Below are 17,728 nucleotides of genomic sequence, written 5' to 3'. Positions count from 1 at the left end.
GAGTTGTGGTCCAGTGCTCAAACCACTAAGCCATGCTGGCTCTCTTGGAATACTAGGAATGTAGTCTATTGTGTCTTGGGTTTAAAGCCACAGTAGATGTTCTGTAGAGTTCACACAAACTAGTTTGTTTAAACTAAAGCCAGAACTTCAAAAGTAACTTGTTTTGACTATAATGTATAGGTTCTGCTAGGCAGCTTGGCCACTAGTCATGCTTATTAGGTGATTATGTTCCAAAATCAACTTTTCAAGTGCTAACTAAAACTAAAGATGACATAAAGTTAGGGAAAAGCTGTAACAGAGATAGGAGAGTCAGCTGGCGGTGTGGGCAGCAGAAATGAATAGGATTTTGGGGAATTATGACTGACTAGATAGTTCAGAGGTTAATGTGTGATCTAGTTTTATATTACTAAATTTCAACTAGTTTATTTTTTACAACTATGTCTGGCTGTTCCAATTAAGTTTTAAAAGAGAGCCTGGTCATGCTTACCACAGTGAACCCACAGAATAACCACTGCTCCAGATCACCTTGAGACTCAAGTACCCGATCCAGGGAGGGATCTTGTAAGGAAAATGGGCAAGGTGAATAACAGGAGCCCAAGGTTTTGGAACTGTGAGGCCACTTTGTTCAGAATAAAGTATCAGTGGGGAATGTGGATGTATCTTCTGTGTTCCAAATGCATGTAGAACTCATATTTTTCCATGGGAATTTGCATGGCAAGAATTATTCCCTTGCATGTTACAAAAAGGGTAAAACGCAAACGTGTAAATAACATATGCACCCAATTTGCCTGATCTCACACATGTAACCCCTTTTTGCCACTTCTCAAAACACAAGAAGCAACATCTAGCAATCTAAGGCACATACGTGTTTATCTTACTGAATGAAGAGACTTTGGAGCTGACTGAGATAGGGAGAAGTGTCCCAATTAATCTGCTTCATTCAACAAAGATCTATGGCAATTTAACAAGCACTGGAGTGTTTCAAACCCGTAATGGCATTTTAATTGATGTGTAATCTACCTTTTGAAAGTGACAAGAAATCTTGGGTACCTTACTCTCTGCCAGATACTGTCTTCAAGTAGCTGCTGCCTCCTACACTCAAACTTTGAGATTTCCACTGAGTGCTGTTTACAGAAACAATATGGCTAACTCATTCTGATAAAGCAGTTACATACGTATGCTGTGTTGGAACCAGGAAAAACCGTATAATATAGTATATTCAGTGCTGCTACATTCTCTCTCCTCTGTCTTCCTTTTTTGATCTATTATGTTACATCCACAAATGAGATCATATAGCCAAGCAGCTCGACTCCAATTTATATTTTAAATCAATGTTTACATGTGTTTTTAAAAAGTGCTTAGATCTAATGGTTGCTCTCAGGAAACAACTGCACTTTATTCTCCAGTACGATGTAATCAGCCCAGCACCTTCATACTTGACATGTTAAACCACATTTGGGGGCATTTCTTTCAAAAAATCTAGTCAAAATGCATCTCGTCAATGATTGAAGAGAGATAATATTGGTTGCAAAGTACTTTTAGATAAGCTGGGATGAAAGTGCTGTGTGAAATGTAATAGTATAACACCTTTGATGAATTTTTGTGAAAAAAGTGTCAAGATCCTGTAAATAAGACCCACCGACTTTCCATTTTTATAGGTTATGAACTGCAAATGGCTATCCTTCCTTCCTTTCCATCTAGATTTCTCTTTTTATGGTTTATTACTTCATCATCAGGACTTCCTGATCAATTTACAAGCAAGTGAGTAAACAAAATTTGATGGCTTCATTATAATCTATAATTCCGCACAGGAAACAATGATGGCTGATATGAGTGAGTCAGGTGATGCATGGGAGTGGCATTGTCCAGCTGCTCTTTATGTTCCCAGTTGGGTTTTGTTAACAACAGTTTCTTATAGTAAGATCAAGTTTCAGGCTGAGCCTTGTTGACACACCTGGAGGAAGTATTTCTACTAGTCAGAAATGTAGTTAGCTATGCAACCACACTTTTCCAGGTACCTATGGTCAGAATCCCATCAGTGGCACTATCTTCCTGCAGTGGTGGGATTGCATGCTCCTGTGAGATGAGAGGCCATGCTGCTATTAGGGCCGCCCATCTCAGACAGGCTTTTGTTGAAGAGCCAGACTAAATGTGCCAAACTGCTATTGGACAGTAGCAGACATTAGCAGAGGATCTCTCAGAGACAATAGCAGTAGCACCATAGCTAATGCTTGTTAGTACTATATAGAAGGAGGCACAGTAAACCCCTTTGGAATGTCTTTTCCCATGAAAACTTTATGATGATACAATCCAAAGTGAAACAAGAGATAGTGCCAGAAGATGACACTCCCATGTCAGATGGCACCCAAGAATCTGCTGGGATAGAACAGAGGACAAGTATGTGTGGCACTGTGGCTAATGATGCAATTGGACTCAAGTCAAAAGGATGTTCAGCTGTTGACATGGCCAGGGGAGAAAACAAAGCTGTACAACAAATAAGAACATGGAATAAAAGAAGAATGGATCAAGGGAAGATAGGCATGGTAAAACAAGAAATGGAATGTATAAACATTGAAATACCTGGAGGGAACAAGTTAAAGTGGACAGGAATGGGGCACTTTGAGTCAGGCAAGTACACAGCATTTTACTCAGGAAATGAAAACTGAAGAAGAAACAGGGTGGCATTAATAGTCAAGAGAGATTTAGCAAAAGCAGTCAAAAGATACAATGCAAGTCTACCAAGTCACATCAATAAAGCTTTAGGGAAAACCCATCCATATAAACATAATTCATTTTATGGTCCAGATACAGAAGCTGAAGAAGATGAAATTGAAAGAATCAGTGCTGGAGTACAGGCTGAAATGGCTCAAACACCAAAACAAGACTTGTTGTTAACCAACTGCATAGAGATAAGGAGAGCCTCTATAATAATCAATGCAGTAGGCAATGATAAGAAAGCATAACAAAAGATTTCTTCCATAAGACCTGAGAAATCAAAGGGATATTTAAACTAAGAGTTTAAATCTATGATTTCAAGTAGAAATAAAAATATGATGGAAACAATACACTGAAGAACTATATAACAGAGATGAAGGGATGGCAGATTCATTCAAAGAAGAACTATTTGAAGTTGAGCTTACAATTTTAGAAAGTGAAGTGGAAGCTGAACACAGGGCACTTGGGAGAAATAAATCACTACAAACAGATGACATCCCAATAGAGCAATTTCAAGCTACAGAGAAAGAATCTACTTTAATTCTAACTAAAACTCCGTCAACAAATATGGAAAACAAAACAATGGCCCAGAAAGTGAAAATATTCAATATATATTACAATTCCCAAGAAAGGGACACCAGGGATTGTAGTAACCATAGGGCCATTGCATTAATTTCCCATGCAAGCAAAATGTCATTCTACAACAAAGACTTTTACATATAAGGAGTGAGAAGTGCCAGATGTCCAAACTGGGTCCAGGAAAGGAAGAGGCACTAGAGTTCATATTGGGGGAAGAAAATAGATAATGGAGTGGGCCAAAAAATTCAGAAAAAACCAGTCTGTGCTCTACAGATTATAGCAAAGCCTTTGATTGTGTAGAAAAACTTATCAGAGGTGGGGTTAGAGGTCGTTACCAGAAAAATCTTACTGATCAATCCTTTGGAGAAGCCATGACATTTGTCATATTTTGAAATGGCCTAACTTTGTGACTGTGACTGTAGGCACAAAGGGATTTAAGTAACTGAAGTCCAAAACATACTGTAGAAATAATCCAGTTCAATAATAATAATAATAATAATAATAATAATAATAGGATTCATTTATATGCTGCCCAATCACTGGGAATCTGGGTGGCTTACAACAGAGGGGCTAATACAAGGCAATAACAATAAACATGAATTAAAAAACAAGTGTAACATAGCAATGCATTAAACCAGTGGTTCCCAACCTTTCTAATGCCATGACCCTTTAATACAGTTCCTCATGTTGTGGCGACCCCCAACCATACAATTATTTTCATTGCTACATGCAAATATGTGTTTTCAAATGGTCTTAGGCGACCCCTGTGAAAGGGTTGTTCGACCCCCAAAGGGGTCCCGACCCACAGGTTGGGAACCACTGCATTAAACAATAATAAAAAAGACTGCTTTAGCTGCCCTGGCTCAGTGCTAGGGAATTATGAGAAATGTAGTTTATTGTGGCACCAAAGCTCTCTGTCAGAGAAGGCTAAATGTTTCACAAAACTACAGTTCCCAGAAATCCCTAGCATGAGCCAGGGCAGCTAAAGTGGTCCCAAACTGGATTATTTCTGCAGTGTGTTTTGGACCTGAGTCATGAGATCATTTATTATTATTGAACAAATCACTTTTCTTTATGAGCACTGAGCATGCTTCCTACCAGAGGCTGTATTCCCAAACAACTATAAGATTAAATTGGAATGTCTATGGGACTGCCTTCAATACGTTTCTGACTTATGGTGACCCTAAAGTGAACCTATCATAGGGTATTCTTGGCAACATTTCTTCAGAGAGGGTTTGCCTTTGCCTTCCTCTGACGCTGAGAGTGTGTGACATGCCCAAGGTTACCCAGTGGATTTCCATGGCTGAGTTGGGATTTGAACTCTGGCCTCCCAGAGTCTGAGCCAAACACACAAACCACCTTACCAAGTTGGCTCTTATTTGAATAACTGTACAGTAAAGAAAATTCAGGTACTTGTGTCCTTTCTAATTGTCTCTCTGCAGGAAATTTGCAATAGCTATTAATGCCCTCAAGTTGACATTGACTCATGCCTGTGGCCTCTCTGATTGAACCAAACCATCTGGTATGTGATCTTCCTCTCTTTCTTCTTCCCTCTGCCTTTCCTAGCATCACTATCTTTTCGAATGAGTCATGCCTTCTCATGATGTGACCAAAGTACAACAACCTCAGTTTAATCAACTTGGCTTCCAGGAAGACCTTGGTCTTAATATGTTCTAGAATCCATTTTTTGTCTTTTTGGCCCTCTGTGGTATTCCCAGCATGCTTCTCCGGCACCATATCTCAAATGAGTTTGTTTTCTTTCTATTAGCATTCTTCACTGTCCAGCTCTCACATCTGTACATGGTGATAGGGAATACAATGGCTTGAATGATCCTCACTTTATTGTTCAGGGTTATGTCTTTTACACTTTAGGATTCTGTCCAGTTCCTTCATAGCTGCCTTACCCAGTCCTATTCTTCTTCTAATTACTTGGCTGCAGTCTCTGTTTTGATCAATATTTGATCAAACCATTTGAAAATATTTGGAAAATATTTGATATGAGAATTCCTTGACTATTGGCAGCCTAACTGTTGGGCTCCAATAACATCTGGAAAATCACACATGTCAAACTCTTACTGTAGAGATGTTAGGCTGAAAGACTAATGCAAATCCACCTACTGGAAGGGCAACCTCACAGATTACCAGAAATCTGTGTTAAGATCTTCCAGCCTGTTACTAGACTGTAAAACAAATGTAGGGTGTATCAACTAGTGACTGCACCAGTCTGTATCTGTAGAAGTGGTCTATGGATGGCAGTTCAAATTGACTGCATACACCAGCATAAAAAAAAATCCATAGATGATAATGATGTATGATAAATCATATTTTGTAGTTCAGAGGCAAGATTATATCTGTAGTTAAAGATCTGTAACATGCTTTATTGGTGTCTGCTCTTCTCTTGTCTGAACAAAGTATTTCTTAGAAAAATAGCTGTAGTAAAACCCAAAAAATAACAGGAATAAAGTCCAAAGGTGCTATAAATGTGCTTTATTTGTAACATACCCAATGTATTTCTATATAAACTCTTCTTCAGAGGAAGTCTTTATATATTACAAAAGATGATAGAAACTCTTTTCTTCTCTCTGCCTTGTAATAGTCTTAGAGGTGCTTTGAATGATACAATTTTCTTACATGAAAATTACATCTGTGCAGGAAAATTTATGAAGTCATTGTAGGTCATTATGTATGATGCATCTTCCCTGCATACAAACACAGTGTATGCATGCTGAGGAACTGTGTCCAGCTACAGCTTCCCAACACACGTATATGGATAAGGATAACAGTGGCTGAAACTATCATGTGCTACATGGGTTTTATAGAAATTTGTAGAAAAAGGAGTCTTCACTGTTGAAATTATGAGGCAATAGTCATAGCTCTGTGTTAAGTCTGGGTTAAAAGAATCACATTCTGCCAATGTAACAAAAAAATTGTGGAGAAGCTATAGCTTATAACCAGAAAATGGCTGATCAGCTTGATCTTGGTTTTGCAGGAGAGTTAGTCTGAAAATGGTCCTTGCTGGCTTTGCAATAGAACATGGACAAAAGGGCTATTTATAGTTTAAAGTCGGACAAATGATTTCCAGCGGTTTTACAGGATATGACAGATCCTACATGGTTGAGCATAACAGAAGAATTCTGCATGTGGGATTCCAGCATGGCTCCTTGTCAGTACCCCCACAACAATCACTGTTGCACTACAATAGCCTCCCTGCCCATTAGGTTGCCAGTGGAAAGGGTTTTTTGGAGAGGGGGATTGAGAAGCATCTGGCTATGTTCCTATAGTGAAACACAGACAATGCTGTGATCCACTGGGGTCCCAGTAGGTTATATATTACTGGACAAAATGTTAACAACTCAAAACAGAGTTGAAGATCATCCTGTTCAGAGAAGCGTTCCCAGACATTGCGTGATTGTCACTTGCTATCTGATGTTCTTTTTGTTGCCTGTTTTACTGAACTATTTCCTGTATTGCTATGTGTTTTATTTGTATTATCCTATCATTTCTTAGATTGTACGCCATAGGCAGGTTTACTCTTTTATATTTGTTGTTTTTAAGTACAGCGCTGTGCCAATCTACAGCGCTATATTAATAATAATAATAATAATAATAATAATAATAATAATAAACAGGAAACCATTTATGTTACATCAGGAAAAAGGTCTTTCCCCTACTAGTAGTACAATTTCCCCCTATTAGTACTACAGTGGGCCCTTGGTATCTGCTGGGGTTTGGCTCTAGGAACTCCCCTCCTCATGGATACCAAAATCTGTGGTTGTGCAAGTCCCATTACATACAATGGCATAGTAAAATGGTGTCCTCTATATAAAATGGCAATGCCAAGGGTTGTTTTTTAGAATTAATTTTTTGTTTGAATATTTTCAAGCCATGGATGGTGGAATCCAAGGATAAAGGATCTGTGGATACAGAGAGCCAACTTGTATAAGGTGTTTGCAGTTTGAAATCTGAAATGCAATTTTATCCCTTTGAAAATCTTATATTGTACAGGCATACCTCAGTTGACAAAGCCTCTGACAAAAAAAACTCCTTTTTACAAGATCTTTTTATAACCACCCAGCCTGCCTTTTCTAACTTCTCCTCTGTCTAGCTGGAGGTTTTTGTTTGTTTGTTCGTTTGTTTGTTTGGGAGTACCAGCTTTGGGCGAATGGTGAAGGAGGGTTGGAGAAACAGATTTTTATTTTGGGTTGCAGCAGTGCGTCTACAATAAGCAGTGTAATAAAGCTTGAGATGGGTAAAAATGGGATTCTACTCTAGCCAATCCTACTGTAGCTGTGTGTGTGTGTATACCTGGCTCCAGGGACGTAGCCAGGATTTTGGGAAGGGGGGGTCCAGACTAAGTGCCACTATTATAATGGGGCTTGGGTGCGGCGGCACAGCAGCACACAACATTCATTTTATCTAAGCTTACCTGACCCGGTTGTTTCATTTCACACTGACAGATTGCTAAACTTTGCATAAAAGATTTGCTGAAAAATGTTCAACTGGCCTTTTTCTTTGTTGTTTAGAAACCTGCCCCTATTCTTTCCATGTTATTTCTGCTTCCGAATTTGATTTTTCTGTTATAGAAGTAATGCCAGGGAATACATCTGTTCAGTTACCTGGGGTACATATTCATTCATGTCGCCTAATAACATGTCTATTGTGGTTAGGGCCCTTAAATGCTGCAGGTTCCTGGCATTTTGATGTTTGAGTGAACATGGAAAGCTGTTAACACAACACATCAAGCTGAAAGTTTTTATAGTTAATTGAATTTTGTAACATACGAAGCAGCCCTCAGTCCATGTTTCCGGCACTGACATCTTCTGTATGTGTAAATAATCTCTTTTGATCTAAAAATGTTCTAGATGAAAGAATGCAAAGGTACCTTAATTCAACAGGACGGCTACTCACTCCCAAGTGATATAGAAATAACATTTCCACAGTTTAATGCTTTTAAAACAAGTCCATCTGTTGTTATGCCTGGAGGGAAGGAAATTAATTTCCTCTGGGAGCGAAGTAGAGACACTGTTCCCTCACTAATTAGTAGCTAGAGGGGTTGCATTTTCCAGACCTTTGTCCAGTGAGTAGCAACATCAGAGGAAGAGCCAAACCCTTAATCTCTAAGGTCACTTTTCTCTTTTGCAGCTGCAACAAAGGCTAATGTGATTTTGACTGTATTAATAGAACCACAGTTTCCAGTTTCGATTACTTCACAGGCAATAATACTTCTACTTTATTTTGCTTTCTGAAGTACTGTGTCAAGTTTTGCCCTTGTCACTTTTAGAACAATATAAACAAACTGGAACAGGTTCAAAGGAGGGCAATGAAGATGATCAGTGGCATGAAAAACAAGTTCCTACAATAAAAGGTGGAACGAACTAGGCATGTTTAGTCTGGCGAAGATGTGTGTAGGTGTGAGAGATGGTTGCTCTCTTCAAAAGCCTGAAGGTTTGTTACACATGAAAACTAAAGCAGCTTATTACATGGCACTGGACTTTATCACACCAACCTGCTATCCTGCCACAATCATGCTAGTTAAAAATGGAAGCATAACAGTTTGGCATAATTTCTTATCATTTCCCCCCACGATCATGCTTTGGTGATCCATGGCTGCATGATCTGTTTTCTGCATTGCCAAACACCACTTTCTGGGAGAAAGGTTGGGGGAGTGACTGATCGCGACTGCCAAATGCCTCCCAAAGCTGGCTGCTGTGTGAATGTGCACACAACAAGTGGTCATTGCAAGGGGGAGAGACAGGAGCAGAATAATGCACACTCACACCCAGTGACTGCCTGACAAACAGAATTGCAGTGGAAGGGACCTATTGTACAAAGGCAGTAATGGAATAGCAGTGAGATTGGGAGCCTGTTAATGAGCTTTGCCAATCAATGAAAAGATGCACTAAAGCAACAAATTGAATGCAAGGCAGCAGCAGGGCAAACATAACATTGTATGATAAATACCAGCCAAAGGTGCTTTGATTCTGTTAAAAATCCACCTTTATAGCTTCATGTGATAAAGTTCACTGTCATACTGCAATTGCACTGCCTTAGTCCTGCCCTTAGATTATGCAATACTACTAGGAGAAACAAATAAATATCTGGAACAATTAGTGAAGAAGGTCAAGAAGGAAAGTGCCAAGGCTGGATTAATTCTGAACATTAAAACAACTTAAATAATGACCACAGAAGATCTACAAGAATTCATCCTAAACAATGAGAAAATCAACATAGCCAAAATATTCCCATACCTTGGTTCAAATATTGGTCAGAACAGAGACTGCAATCAAAATATCAGAAGAAGACTAGGATTGGAAAGGGCTGGACAAAATCATAAAGTGTAAAAACATAACTCTGAACACTAAAGTGAGGATTGTCCAAGCCATTGTATTCCCCACCATGTATGGATGTGAGAGCTGGACAGTAAAAAAGCCGATAGGAAGAAAATAAATTCATTTGAGATGTGGTGCTGGAGAAGAGTGCTTAGAATACTATGGATGGGCAAGAAGACAAACAAATGGGTTCAGGAAAAGTTTAGAGAGTAAATGAAGAGTAAATAGTCAAAAGTTTAAAGAGTAAATAGTAAAAAAAAGCACAATTTTGAAAGTTGCATGGTTGTGTGCTCATTTTCCTGGTGCACATTGCACAATTATTGTGTGTGTGTGTTTTTTCACAAAACGCCAATCATGGAGCAGGAGATAAAAATAAATGGGGTGATGTAAATGGTATTGTCACATTTCAGATGTGGAAAAGCAAACACTGGAACTAATGCCACTGAAGCACAAATCCAGTGATGGTGGGAAAGAGTGCATTGTCATTCCATTACCTTTCCAAGCATAGGAGACATGTTTTTCAAATGGAGTGACCCAAAACAACTGACAAGTGTGATGAGCACCAAAGACCTGCTCTCTGTTACCCCAGAGGACAGGGCTAGATGTACTAGCACCGTTTTTAGTTGAAAACTAGAATGCTATTGATGGCAAGAGCAGTTAGATAATGGAACCAATTACTTCTTAGAGGGATGGTAGGCTCATCCACACTGGAAGCCTTCAAGGTGAGCCAGTGCAGCCATTTATGGGAGATGCTGTAGTGGCACTGAATTTCCTACATCATGTATGTGCATGTGCATGCGTGTGTATATAAGATGGTCTTTATGGCTCCTTTCAACTCTGGAATAATTTACTCATGTTTTGTTCACACCGGCTGCATATGCTCTGCAGAAATAATGCATTTTGTTACCTCTTAACTGCCATGGCTCAATGCTATGGAATTCTGGGATTCCTAGTTTTGTGAGATATTTAGGCTTCTCTGTGAGAAAGCTCTGGTGCCACAGCAAACTGTAAGTGCCAGGATTCCATAGCACTGAACCATGAAAGTTAAAGTGGTTTAAAATTGCAGTATTTTGGCAGTGCAGCCATTATTTCTTTAGGACTATCATATTCGGAAGAAGATATCGAACCATATGCTCATGTAAGTTCTGAGTGTGTGACAGCTGGTTCCCTCACAGGATGTCTCAGGCACTTCCTGCCCCCTTTCTTTAGTGCTACAGCTTCAAAGAACAGGTGACAAAAATAAACACATGTAACATTTTCATACATAATCGTGTATATGGTTATACATCCTCCCTCCCCACGATAGCAGCCCAAGAAAGAAACATCATTCAAAGATATAGCCGTATTAGTCTGTAGAATAAGTATGTAGGGAGATCGTGTAGCACCTTTGAGATGAACTGAAAGAAAGAAGTTGGTAGCATGAGCTTTCCTAGACTAAAGTCTACTTCCTCCAAAAGCATCTGATGAAGTAGACTAAAGTCTATGAAAGCTCATGCTGCCAGCTTCTTTCTTTCAGTTAGTCTCTAAGGTGCTACAAATCTCCCTACATAAACATCATGTGAGGGAACCAAAATGTTCATAGCTTGGAGGAACTGATTAAACATTTCCCTTTCTGCTGGGGAGGTTGCAATGACCAGACAGCCTGCCTCCTTGCCTTCTCCATCTTATCTGGTGTCTGCATTGCTGTGTGCCTCCAAGTTATTTTTTTACTTATGGAGAACCTGTGGTGAACCTATCATAGTTTTTTTTTTTTGCAAGTTTCTTCAGGGGGGTATGCAATTGCAATCCTCTGAGGCTGAGAGAGTGTGACTTGCCCAAGTGGGTTTTTCTGCTTGAGTGGGAAATAAACCCAAATCTCCAGAGTCATAGTTCAATGCTCAAACCATTACACTATGCCAGCTCTCATACCCTCCAACTGTCCTGATCTGGCAGAGAGTCCTGATTAATACCCTGTCATCCCACTTTTGCAGTGGCTTTTGAAAAGTCCCAGGTTTTTTCTCCTCCCACTTTCTCCCTTTGCCCTTAGCTGCCTTCAATTGCTGCAAATTGTCTTTTGCACTCAATTAATTTGGAAAAAGGTAAAGGAGATGAGGAGGCAGAATCTTGTCCTTCCCAGTAAGCTCAAGCAAAACATAATTCCTGCAGTCTCTCCTAGCTTTTTTGTTCTTCCCCATTAATAACCACCTTGGTATGTTGACTACTTGCAACTGTTGCTTAACCAAATGTGTCCTGGAACAGGTCTCTGGTCTTTATCTGTGAAATGTAGGAGGGTCTGTGTCTGATGTACTATTCAACAGAAGGAGCAGGTAGAATAGTCACTAACCACTCCAGTCCTTAAGCAGAAGAGGAAATATTTAATCATTTGACAGGGATTTTCCAGATGTATTTTTATTTTTAAAAAAACCTACTAACTTTCCTAAACCCTCCCCTTGCATCCCAACTCCCATTTGGGGAATAATAAATGAACATTTCAACTGTTAGATGGGTTGGTAATAACCGCTGGGAATGGACAATGGCATGCATTGAAAAATACCTCCTTCACCAAGGAGTTTTCACTTATTGCTTTGCATTCTATGCACACAGAAAACAGATAGCTTGCCTCCTCTCCAGGGGGACAAAGGAGGTACCAGTGCTGGATGCATCACAGATTACAGCTACAATTCTTGGCATATTTACTTGGGTGTTCCATGGAAGAAAACATGCTTTACCAAGTCAATATGTTTAAGGTCAGGGCTTAAGTATTCATAGGAAGTCTGGGTGGACAATGAGAACTGATATGCAGCTTCCAAGGAAAGGGATTCATTTTTTTTGTTTGTGACTAAATGTATACATGTATTTATTTTAAATATGGTTATCCAACTTTCCATTCCATAATGCAACTGTGGCCCTCCAGATATTATTGAACTCCAGCTCTCATGATACCTTACTATTGGCTATGTTGTCAAGGGCTGATAAGAACTTTCGGCCAAAAACAGACAGAAGTCCACAATCATCTGCACTGGACATAACAGGACAATGCAGCTAAAAAAATTAAAGCTGATGGTTTTTAACAATATCTACAATAGATCCCACATGGATCAAATCAAATCTTGACATTTTTTAAAAAGCATAAAAAGATGAAGCTAGTTTCAAAAACATGTGACATGCTGGGCATTTAATTTTTATGGAAATCAAAGGCTGCATCCACACTGTAGAAATAATCCATGGCTCAGTGCTATGGAATGGTGAGATTTGTTAACTAGGGTGTCACAACAAACTTCAAATCCCAAATTTCACAGGACTGAGTCATGGCAGTTAAAGATTCACAACACACTGCAGAAATAATCCAGTTTGAGACCACATTAATTGCCCTGGCTCAGTGCTAGGGAATTCTGGGGACTATAGTTTTGTCAGACATTTAACCTTCTCTGTCAGAGCGCTCTGGTGCTACAATATACTACAATTCCCAGGAGTCCCTAGCACTGAGCCAGGGCAGTTAAAGTAGTCTCAAACTGGATTATTTCTGCAGTGCGGATTCAGCCATGTTTTTTTTTAGCTGATCATAGATGGGTTCATCATTTATGTCATCATGCAAAAGTTAAAAATATAACCCAACTGTCAATAAAATTAAAAGCAATTAAAATATAAACATTTAAAAACACATACATATAAACAACATAGCATATCAAAGGTCCTTTCCTCCTGAGCAGTTAGCCCTCAAAGGCCTGCTAAAACAAATCATTAGCTGGCTATTAAAGGACAGCAAGTAGGGTATCAGACTATCTTCTATGGGAAGGGAGTTCCAGAGCCTGGGAGCAGCCACTGAGGTCGTTATCACACAACTGAAATTGGAAGTATAATCCAGTGTCATCCCGAACGCAATCATGGGTATTCACGTTATTGCATGAAAGGTTATCAGATGCATTCGCTGGCATTCTGAATGCAAGCACTTATCAGAGAGTTGATCATGTAGAGTGCAATGGCTTGGCGGGGGGGTTGCCATCTTTTTCGCTGCACACTGTTTTCCATCCCAGAAGCCTGGATCTATTTTATGGCCTTCAGGGAAAGGTAGCCAATCAGGTGGCTGGCCAGCACATGGGGCAGGGGGGCTGTAGGACTCACTCAGGTCCTCATCACCCCACTCCAGGAAAGATAAGATCCTGAGACTACTCTGGCAATTTTGCTCTTGCTGCCTTCCTGCTTATCTTTCCTTTTCCTTGGTTGCATTTTGTTATAGGTTGAGTCTCCATTATCCAGAATTCCAAAATCCAGAATACTCCAGAATCCAAAACTGTCCATTTAGGTGGCTGAGATAATTACATTTTTACTTTCTAGTGGTTCAGATTGGGAAGAGGGGGCAAGATTCAGTGTTTTCTCTTAATTGTATTGATATATTGCATGCAAATGGCATGATTCAGCCCATGTGTGCAGGCATTATTCAGCAGGCAGAGCTCATCATATTATTAAGCATTATTATTATTATTTTAACAGGTGTCTAATACTGGGGGGTGGGGTGTAAAAACAATCCCCTTTGTCTCTTCTTGAATGAGAGCTTGGTGATAACATGTTACAAGGAATCATATTGCCTGTAATGTGTTGCTTTTTGAAGGTTATGTTATATTTTATTATATAAAATAACATGACTGGTAGCATTTTCAATTTTAGTGTAATCAGTAAGATTTCCTTGTTACTTCTAAAATGTTGCAGTGAGGGTCATGTGTGTTTGGACTTTCTTAATGCTTTAAGTGCATTTTTGTAAATGGTGGTGGTAGCGATAAGGAAGGATGTAAAGAATGTGCTAGTACACACACACACACCTTTTCTCTCTCTGTTTTGTGTGTGTGTGTGTGTGTGTGTGTGTGTGTAAGCGCCTTAAACTAATCTGTTGACTTATGGTGGCCCCATGAATTTTATGGGGTTTTCTTAGGCAAGGAATATTCAAAACTGCTGGTTAGTTCCTCTGAAATATAGGAGTTTATCACATGTAATTTTCATGTTGACCCAGGCACAGGACAGGATTGGGCTGAAACAGGTTAAAACTGATTTTACCACCTGAGCTTCACCCATCCTCCAGCAGTGCTCTGGTGGCTGATTTTGATACTATGGAAAATTTCTGTAGTACCAAAACTGACCACCAGAACATTGCTGGAGGCATGCAGTGGCCTCAATCCGGCTAGGAAAGAGCCGGCATTGTGCCATCCCTCAGGGGCTGTGTGTACAGCCCCTTAGTCTCAGACAGGATCTGGTGCCTTCAGGATATTTCATAACATATTACTTTTAAAATAATGACTGGGATGTTAAATTACAAAATTGCTGAGCTGTACTTCAAGAGAGCCTCTGATTTAGTCCTTTTGAATTGCTATATGGTAGAAGAGTTTGAGGACCCTTAGATCTAGTAAGACAAAATTGGGAGTAAGAGTCTAAACATCATTCTGAAGGTGTTGTAACCTATGTGGAGAATTTATTAATATCATTGAGATCAGCATTATAAGGGGATTGTGATACAGTTAAGAAATTATCACACTTCATTTTTTGGCCAATTTGGGCAAGGACTGGGAACGGGCTTAAATGGGTCAAAATGGGTGTTATCATACAGCAAAATGCCACTGATGCTGCTGGGAGACTACAACCCATCCTCCAGCCGCGCTTAGCCCACTGATTTTGAAATTGGTGGCTATTCACCCTTGCAAAATCGGTGGGCTAAGTGTAGCTGGGAGACAGCTTGTTGTCTCCCAGTGGCATTGGTGGCTTTGCTGTGTGATAACACCCATTTTCACTGGTTCAAGCCTGTTCCCAGCCCTTGCCCGGATCAACCGAAAAATCAAGTGTGATAACCTCCTTAGACAGACAGATCTGATTGGTATTACTACTGAAAGTAAGAGAGTAAGATACAGAGTATTTTAAAGACTGCAATTGTTGTTGCTAATGTAACCACACTAAGCTTGAAGTAAGCTACATAAGACACTTTCTTTCTTAATGTTCTTTAACAAGGTTACTGTTTATTTTTTTCACAGTAATATAATTTAAAACCAAACAACATTCTAAGTTCCTAATCACCCCAGGCATTCCCCTCTCTTGGAGGGCAGAACTTTGTGTGCCACACGGAGTGTCCTTTCTCTGAAACTGGCCTCCGCTCTAGGGGACTATAGTGTTTGAAGGTTAGTATTTACCTGGCAGACCAATCCCCTGAACTGGACATAGAATGGATGAGAATGAGGAGTCACCATGCTGTCCTTTGCTTCGGGCAGTAAATCTGGTAAATCTTGGACCAGGTCTGTCAACAGTCATTTCCCCTTCCTCTTCCAAAGAAATTGCAGGCACAAGGAAACACTGAAGACTTGATGTTTGCTTTTGGTTAAATTGCAACAACATTTTTACCTGCTTACTATGTTTCTGGGCAAGGTGCCAATGGAGTTCCTCATAATTTTGCATCTAGATACCCTAAATCCAATTACACAATCTCACCCATAAAGGGCTGAAATTTGCCTCACCACACCAAAGGAAGCTGGCAATGATTTCCAATAGCTGTGGGTTCATGCCTGTCATCTTCCCCTGGCCTTCATTCTTTCCCACCCTGCTGTGGCTTCTGTCCCAATGCCAGTTGATCCAGTGCTGCTAAGAGCAGTTATTAATTGTTCTTGTGTTCTGTGCTATATTTAATTCTCCACTAATTTTTACCCTTCTTAATCATATTAAAAAGTCTGAATTTCCTAAGGGAGGGTTATTGCCTCAGCTATGGAAATGTACCTGCAAATTGCAAAGAACTATGTCAAGAGGGGACTGAATGTATTTTTAAACCAGAACTCAAAGTGAGTTTATTTCTGAATTCATTTAACTTTTTATAAAATGTAAAACAACATTTGGCGGAGTTATTTTATTTTTGCTGTTTATATGCTGCTAATTTTTAAAAAAGTATCTTTGGCTAATTTAGGAGTTGAAAAATTAAACCAACAGATAATTGATTAAGGCTAAAAACAGAACATGAAAATAAAATCTAAAGCAGAATAAAAGGGCAATAAAACCAACAGCAGAGAAGGGCTATAGTGATGCATATCAAGAAAGTTGTAGTTCTGTGCCTTCATGTCATTTCCAATTTATGGGGACTCTAAGGTGAATCTACCACATGCTTTTCAGAGGAGGTTTGTCTTTGCTTTTCTCTGAGGCTGAGAGAGTACACCTTGCCCAAAGTTACTCAGTGGGTTTCCATGACTGAGTGGGGATCCGCATCCTGCCCTCCGGAGTCACAGTCCAACACTCACTCACTACACCATGATTGCTCTATCAAAGAAGTACTAAGACTGAAAAGACCTGGGGATCTGGCACTGATATTACTATTTAAAAGCCACAGGAGAGCTTCCTTGTGTGTATGTGCCTCCAAGTTACCTATGAACTTATGGCAGCCACATTAATTTCATAGAGTTTCTAGAGGAATACTCAAAGGCAGTTTTGCCAGTTCATTCCTTTTATTCAAGTTATAGTTATTCAGTTGCCTGGGAAGCATACTCTTTGTGTCTAGATGTTATTTTGAGTTATTTTTTCTGAGATAGCAGAAAGAGCTGGCATGGTGTAGCAGTTTGAGCGCTGGATTATGACTCTGAAGACCAGGGTTTGAATCCTAGCTGTGCCACTGGATGACCTTGGGCAAGTCACACTGTCTCAGCCTCAAATGATGGGCATGGCAAACATCCTCTGAAGAAACCTGCCAAGAAAACATCAATCTTAGGTGTGCCATAAGTCTGAAATGATTTGGAGGCACACAACAACAAAGCAGCACTGAAGTTCTGGGGTTGATCACAATTACTTTTGTAAATTTCTCAACATGACCAGCCTATACTATTGTGTCCATCCCCCTTTATGTTTACCAGCTGCCACTGGGTCTCTAGACTATAAATTCTCTCCTCTATTTTTGCTCCCATCGAATGTGTTGTGAGTCAGCTATGTACTGGATCTGTGACTAGTGGCAGCAGCGGTGTTTTTTTCCCCTGACACGTGTACTTTGTAACAACATTCCCATTTCATATTGTCTGTAGGAGACAATAAGACTGCTGCTACAATTGCCATTTGATAATGTTAAGCCTGTGGAGTCTGAGCTAAGTTTGGAGTGAGCCAGTCTGCCAACCTCTGAT

The sequence above is a fragment of the Sceloporus undulatus genome, chromosome 4 (genome assembly GCF_019175285.1).
Source record: "Sceloporus undulatus isolate JIND9_A2432 ecotype Alabama chromosome 4, SceUnd_v1.1, whole genome shotgun sequence".
Taxonomy (NCBI): Eukaryota; Metazoa; Chordata; class Lepidosauria; order Squamata; family Phrynosomatidae; genus Sceloporus; species Sceloporus undulatus.
The sequence above is the reverse complement of the archived record's forward strand: the minus strand, read 5'-3'. Positions refer to the sequence as shown.